This window comes from Phascolarctos cinereus, unplaced genomic scaffold, assembly GCF_003287225.1.
Source record: "Phascolarctos cinereus isolate Bilbo 61053 unplaced genomic scaffold, phaCin_HiC Scaffold_5;HRSCAF=322, whole genome shotgun sequence".
NCBI classification, from domain to species: domain Eukaryota; kingdom Metazoa; phylum Chordata; class Mammalia; order Diprotodontia; family Phascolarctidae; genus Phascolarctos; species Phascolarctos cinereus.
Window position 1 is genome coordinate 4,474,399 of NW_027555958.1, and position 6,945 is coordinate 4,481,343.

The window sequence follows — 6,945 nt, forward strand, 5'->3', positions numbered from 1 at the left end:
TACACATGCACAATACACACATACACACGTACACACATGCATGTATGCACATGCACACATGCATACATACATACACATGCACAATACACACATATACACATGCACAATACACACATACACACGCACACACGTACACACATGCATGCATGCACATGCACACATGCATACATACATACACATGCACAATACATGCATATACACATGCACACACATATACACATACATACACATATGCACACGCACACACACAGATACACATACACACATGCGGAAAGGTCATGGAAAATCACATAGAACCCACGTCCAAATCCCAGCTCTGCTCCTCAATTCCTGCATGGTCTTGGGCAAGTCATCTCACTTCTCTGGGACCCAGTCTCTTCATGTAGAAAAGAAAATGTTTGGATATTTAAGTCCTTTTCAGCTCTTGTGTTCTATTCCTATGATTTTCTAGACTAACAAGATTGACCTTGTCCATTAAGAGCAGCTTCTTGCCCACTGTCAGAAGAGCTCCCACTTTGGAAATTTTGGCCCAGTGGGGGCACTTGCTTTGTGCTGAACCATGTCCACTCTCCTGCCTGATCATCACTCTGGTGAGTGGGATGCATTTGCAAAATGGCAAACTGGGTTTAGTCAATGAGCATTTATCAAGTACCTACTATGTGCTAAGAGCTAAAAAAAGCCTCTTCCCTCCAGAAGCTGATAGGGAAGAGAAGATACCAACAACTCCATACAAAAGAGACTCATGCAGGGGAAATTGGAGATTTACACAATGCATGTGTGGGCTGGGGACCTGGAAGGGCTTCCTGCAGAAAGTGGGGCTTCAGCTGAAACTTGAAGGAAGCTAAGGAATCCCAAAGGTAGAGAGAATTCAAAGCATGAGGAAGAGCCAGAGAAAATGCCAGACCTAAGAGATGAAGCATCTTGTGCAAGTAACAGCAAGGCCTGGCTAGTACAACAGGGGAAGGGTATAAGAAGACTGGGAAGGTAGGAAAGGCCAGTCATGAAGGGTTCGAAAAGGCAAACAGAGGATTTTAAATTTGATGCTGAAGGTAACAGGGAGCAGTCTGGAGGCATGGAATGCACTGCACTCATAAGCGCATTTGGTAAAATGCTTAAGCATAAGAAGTACCCCTAACTAACCATCTGTATTTGTTATACAGGCACAACATTTACAGTGTACCAGACACAGGGAAGAACCGTCCTTGTTTCTTCTGTAGAAACGCAAGGCAGGTCACTAGCCAACATGATGGAGAGAGGAGGAGGTGCTGGGGGTGCTTCTACAATGTCGAGCTTTTCTCAAAGCACGATGAGGTTTTTCCCCAGGGAAATATTTTGAAGGAAGTTATGAAGAAGCAAGAATATGACTTTACAGCAGAACTGTCTAAGATTACAGTTTCAATACTGGGCCTCAATAGCCAGGTGCCACCAGGGCCAGGATGAAGCTTTTTCAGAACATAATGATGCCTAAGGTTTGCTTTTTAAGGTGGCACTGGTAATATTTGAGACAGCATGAAAGCATAATTTCAATTTTAAGATCTTACCAAAAATATTGAGAAGGATTTTCCCTAGGAAACAGAGTTCAAACTTCCTAGCATGCTTTTAAAATTATGGAATTATTTCATATGGGATATTCAAATATTCCATGTGATGTTACTACTGTTACATCTAAGTGTAGGCCAGGTGAAGCAGAGGAAGAGGCAGGCAGCTGGTCTATTATCACATACATTATATGTCAAAGAAAGGCTTGCAGCAGATCTTTGGCTAGGCAGTGCAGCAATGCCCCATTTTTTTTTTCCTTGATGTGATGAAGTTGGGTCTCAAATGAGCAGGGAAAGGGTGACAGATTCTAGTACCATCAAGAGGTTGATTGATTCAGTTATTTACAAGGTATTGCCAGGACAATTGGTCACAGAAATATAGGATATCAGATCTGGGCAGGACATTAGGGATCAGCTGGCTCAATCCTTTTTGCTTTTCTTATCAGGAAACTGAGGCAGAAAGAGACCAAGTGACTTGCCCAAGGTCATAGAGCTGGGACTGAAGCCCAAGTGTCTTGAATCCTTGGCCTGTTCTGTGTCCACTTCACCACACTTCTTTTCAATTGCAAATTTTATCTTAAATGGACCCCCATTAAAGTCCTCATTGTGGACCTGGTATGTCCTGGGATTCTCAAAGGCCACATCAGTAGGCTACATGTTCCAGTACATTGTGTGTGTGTGTGTGTGTGCGTGTGTGTGTGTGTGTGTGTGTGTGTGTGTGTGTTCCAAACTTCTCCAGGTCCTGAGGAAAATTTGTCTCTTTATCCTCTTGCCCCCTGGGACCAAGTTGAATTAAGTCTAAATTCTTTTCCACATGTCAATCCTTTAAAATAATCCAAGTTGGCTTTTATGTTACCCAAAGCTTTCTCTTCTCTTAGTTCAACAGCTTTGATTTATTCAGTAGATCCTCATAGAATATGGGCTTAAGGCCCTTCCCTGTCTGGGTTGTCCTCTCTCCTTTGGGGGTTCAGTTGAACAACATCCTTCTTAAAATGTGGCCCCTCACATGGGTGTTGTCTACCTCTATTAGAGGATAAGCTCCCTGAGGGCAAGGCCTTTCTTGCTTTGTGACTTTGCACGCCCAATGCTTGGCATAGTGTGGAGATACATTGTAAATGCTTAATAAAGACCTCTTCATTCACTTCATGTAATCCCACTTCACAGCTTTATCCTCAATTTATCAGTGTCTACTGGACACTGCCCAGTGGAAAAGTCAGAGGGTAGAAGGAGTTGGAAATGGTTATCTTGATGAAGAGAAGAAATAGTGGGGTCAAAAAAAAAGAAATAGCAGGGTCAAAGAATCATGACATAAGCATGACACAATAACTGAGACAATGGAGGACCATTTTTTTTTAAAGAAGGAGGCATTTCTCCAATGTACCTTAAATCTCATCTTACAGTTAGCAGCCTAATTAAACTTTTAAGTATCTGTCACTCTCTGAACCTCAGTTTCCTCTTCTGTTAGTGAGAGGATTGCAGGACAGGATCTCCAAGATCCATTCTAACTTAGTCATTCTGCCATTCCTGTACTTTCCAGTGGAATAAGGAGCCCCCAACTGTGTCCAGGACACTCTGAAGATTGGCAAGGTGAGGAGATGGAGAAGAAAGGTCCTGTCCTGAAGAAGCTGACAAGCAAATGAAAATATTTGTTGTTCCACTTCTCCTTAAGTAACCCTTAGAAAATAGGTCTCTGGATGGACTGGGGGGAAAAGTAACAATAAAACAAAATTTTTGGAACTTACCGTTTTCTCTGGCTCTTTGGAGGCTCCAGAATCTGCCTTCTCCTTTCCCTTCCCCCTCTATCTTCAAGGATTGATTAAAACAATACCCTTGGAGGCCTCTGTTTATTTTCTCTCCTTTGACTCTCACCAAGCCCAGAATGGTGACTCATTCTTTCTGATGTGAAGCAAAGAGAGAGGGAAGAGGAGCCTGGCACTGCTGTTTGAATTGGGTCCTTGAACAAATATTTTAATGAGAAATAAATCCTGCTTCCCTTGCAAGAAATTTGCATGCTTTTAGAGAGCAAAATAGAAACATCCTGCTGGAGAAAATCTATCCCAGTGGTTTCCAGCTAAAATCAAGTCCCTTCAGCCCTCACTTTTGCAGCCCCAAAGAGCTTCAGGTTAGAAAAAGAGTGGTTTTCTTTAATGAGAAAGGGTGCCAGCAGGCCCTTACGGGACCTTTGCTAAAGTGGGGGGTGGCTTCCAAGTCTTTGACAACAAAGATGAGCCCTTTGCTTCAGATTCTCATCTCTGACAGCCAGGGATGCTTACTCTCTCCCCATCGTGTCTCAAAATCTGTCTTTCAGTGGTCATTTGAAAGAATCCCAGAAACCCATTCTCACCAAGGTTTATAGACTGGTCGCCCTTTGCTATATTACCCCCAAGAGAAGGTGCCTTTTTGTTAAAAAAAAAAAAAGGGAAGTCCAACAGTGTGCATTTAAGGGTTGGCAACAGATCAGAAGGGGAGATGAGAGGTCCAGCAGATAAAGCCCAGTCTAGTCAGTAGGCTTCCGACCAAGGCAGGACAACAAACACCTTTATTAAGCACTTAGAAACTAAGGGGTGTTTGGTTTGGAGCAAAAGAGACTTAGGGCTTGGAGTGTAAAATGCATGTTCTTGGTAGGCAAGAGGACCTGGGTTCACATCCTGCCACTGATGCTTACTGACATTGGGCAAGTCACAACTCCCTGGGCCTCAGTTTCTTCATCTGTCAACTGGAGGGGTTAGACAAGTTTTAAGGTTACTTCCAGCTCCAAATCCCAGGACTCTGTAGACACATATGGACCAGACCAGGAAAAGGGGTTCTGGGGAGGTGGGGAAGAAATCATTCCAATCCAAAGGGAAAAATATGAGTAAGGTAAATAGGAAGATCAAGCCCTTACTGTGAAGGGAGGTAGGGGATGATGGTCCAGAGTAAAGATGCAATCTGGAGATGGCTAAGAAGGGAGGGGAAGGCCCGGCTGGAGGCAAGACAAGGTGGAAGCTCACCTAGCAGAGTCCAGGGTGGTTATTGGTAAAGGTCAAGTTTCCTTTGGGGAAGAGGTAAAGATGAAGACCAGAGGAGTCACGGATGAGGAAAGCTAACAGAATTGCCTGATGTGTTCTGAAATGAAATCAAATGAAGGTGTCCCTCCCAACTTCAACAGGGACTGTTTATTTATTAGAATAAGGAAGGGTCAGGATTTGGACACAGGTTCTCTTCTTCTAAATCTAGCATGCTTTCCTCTTCCATCACACCTCTCCTATCCCATGCACCTAGAGGATCAGCTTTGCTGCTCCTTCCTGGTCTGTCACCACCATGCTAGTTTAAGCCCCTTACCACTTTTTGCCAGATTATTTGAACAGCCTGCTGTCCCTGATAGCAGTATCTCCCCCACTTTAACCTGAGATTGATAGCCTGAGAAAAAAGGGATGTCCAGTGCCTGGATATTTAAGATGGGAACAGATAAGGTGTGAGGTGAAGGAGAGATTTAAGGACCGATTAGTGTCTGAGGAATTTCAGAGGAATGGACTCAGGAAGCTGGACTCTGGTGGGTGATTACAACTTCAAGGGTATAGCCATCCCTGTGCAGTGTCAGGGTGTCTGCCACTTTGTGAATGAGAAAACTCATCTACCAACAGGGAAATGACTTCCCCAAGCTCAGAGAGTCAAGATGGAAGCCCAGTTTTCCCAAATTTTCTAGTCCCAAAGCCATCGAGGCTTCCTCCGGCATTGCTGCGGTACAGTTCTCTCTAAACCTGAAGTCTGAGCTATTTTGGAATCTCGGCTTTGACACTGGCTGGCTAGAAGACCGCAGGCAAGTCACTCGTTCAGTTAATGAGCATTTATTACAGTGTGTGCTAAAGGCTGGACACTTCTCAACGCTGGACATACAGACACAAAAGTGAGCCTGTCTTTGCCCTCAAGGAGTTCAATCTACTGGAGCCTCATTTCTTTTTCTGTTAATGGAGATAAGAATTATCGACAGCCACAGGGCAGTGGATAGATCACTGCACCTGGAGTCAGGAAGATTGATTTCAAATCCAGTCTCCAGACAACTGCTAGTATCTGTGTGATCCTGAGCAAGTCCCTTAACTGTCTGCCTCAGTTTCCTCATCCGTAAAATGAGGATAGCTCCCACCCCACAGGGTCATTGTGAGGATCAAACAAGATATTTGTGAAGTGCTTTGCAAACCTTAAAGCACTATATAAATGCTAGGTAGTTTTTTTTATTACGTTTGCTGTAAACCTTTAAGTATTAGAGAGATAACAGCATCATCATTAATTTCGTGCCTAGAATCTTTGGACCTGCTTAGTACTCCTGCGTCGTCCCCTGCCATCCTTCCCTGCCCCGTTCCCTCACCAGTGCAGATCCTGATTTAAGCCAACGAGAATGCATTCTACCTATTGATTGATTCCTTTTGGCAGCCCAGGGGCTCTTGGGAGGTCCTGTGTATCCAGTATGTAGAGTGTATAGCAAACGTACAAGACTGCCCTCCAGACCTATATTATTGTTGTTTTTAGGCATCTCAAGTCCATCATTCCTCTTGTCTGGTAGATGTGAAATTAGGTGCTGTGATGGCCGAGTGGTTAAGGCGTTGGACTCGAAATCTAATGGGGGCTCCCTGCGCAGGTTCGAATCCTGCTCACAGCGATGGTGTTTTTACTTTGTAGCATTATGAAGAAGTCTCGTTTAATTACAAGAAAAGTTGGAAAAAATTCATCCACCTACCAACCTACAAAAGTGCAATTCGGCCATTTGCGTTGGTAATTATGGATGCGGGAAGGAGGAGGAGGCTGCAGGGAGGAGTCAGTGAGCCAGCGTTCCCCTAATGCGTGATAAATGTTAGAAGGAAAATCAGGTGTCAGACCCGGTCGGTCCCTCAGGTCAGGGCATTTCGATTCTCCCGTGTGGGTGAGGGGGTGGGGAGGGGAAAGAGAAAGGCAAATACAGACTAAGGAAATACAGCCTTGGGGAGGTGGAGCAGGAATTACAAGAGCTAGAATCGGGGAGGAATTGGTTAAGGCCACAATGACTCAAAAAGAGCTGCGTGGCCTGGCCCAGTATTCATGGGGATGCTGGAGACAGGCAGGCGCCCACCTTTACACTTCGCTGTGGTCAGGCTGGACGAGTCACTTTGTCTCTTTGGGCCTCGGATTCCTCCTCTGTAAAGGGGGAGTGATTATCTGTGGGCCCCCTACCTCATAAGGAAGGCCGCAGGAAAGCTCTTTTGACGCTGGGAGGGGGCTATCGAAATGGGAGCTCTGACATGGGGGGACGGGGAGGGGCTGTCTTGATGAGACCTAACCTGGTCTCTTAAATGGGAGCCAGATGTTATTTCTTCGGGGAGGGGAAGAGAAGACAGAGAAGAGAGTGGAGAGAGAGGGGACAAATGGGGAAAATAGAGAAGGGAAGGGAAGAGGA

At 44.9% G+C, this 6,945-nt stretch overlaps 1 non-coding gene across 1 annotated transcript; it reads left to right on the top strand.

Moving 5' to 3' along the window:
- Positions 1–6,092: 6,092 nt before the first annotated feature.
- Positions 6,093–6,174, top strand: TRNAS-CGA (transfer RNA serine (anticodon CGA)). The gene has a single exon. It is a non-coding gene; the product is annotated as a tRNA-Ser (tRNA).
- Positions 6,175–6,945: the final 771 nt, after the last annotated feature.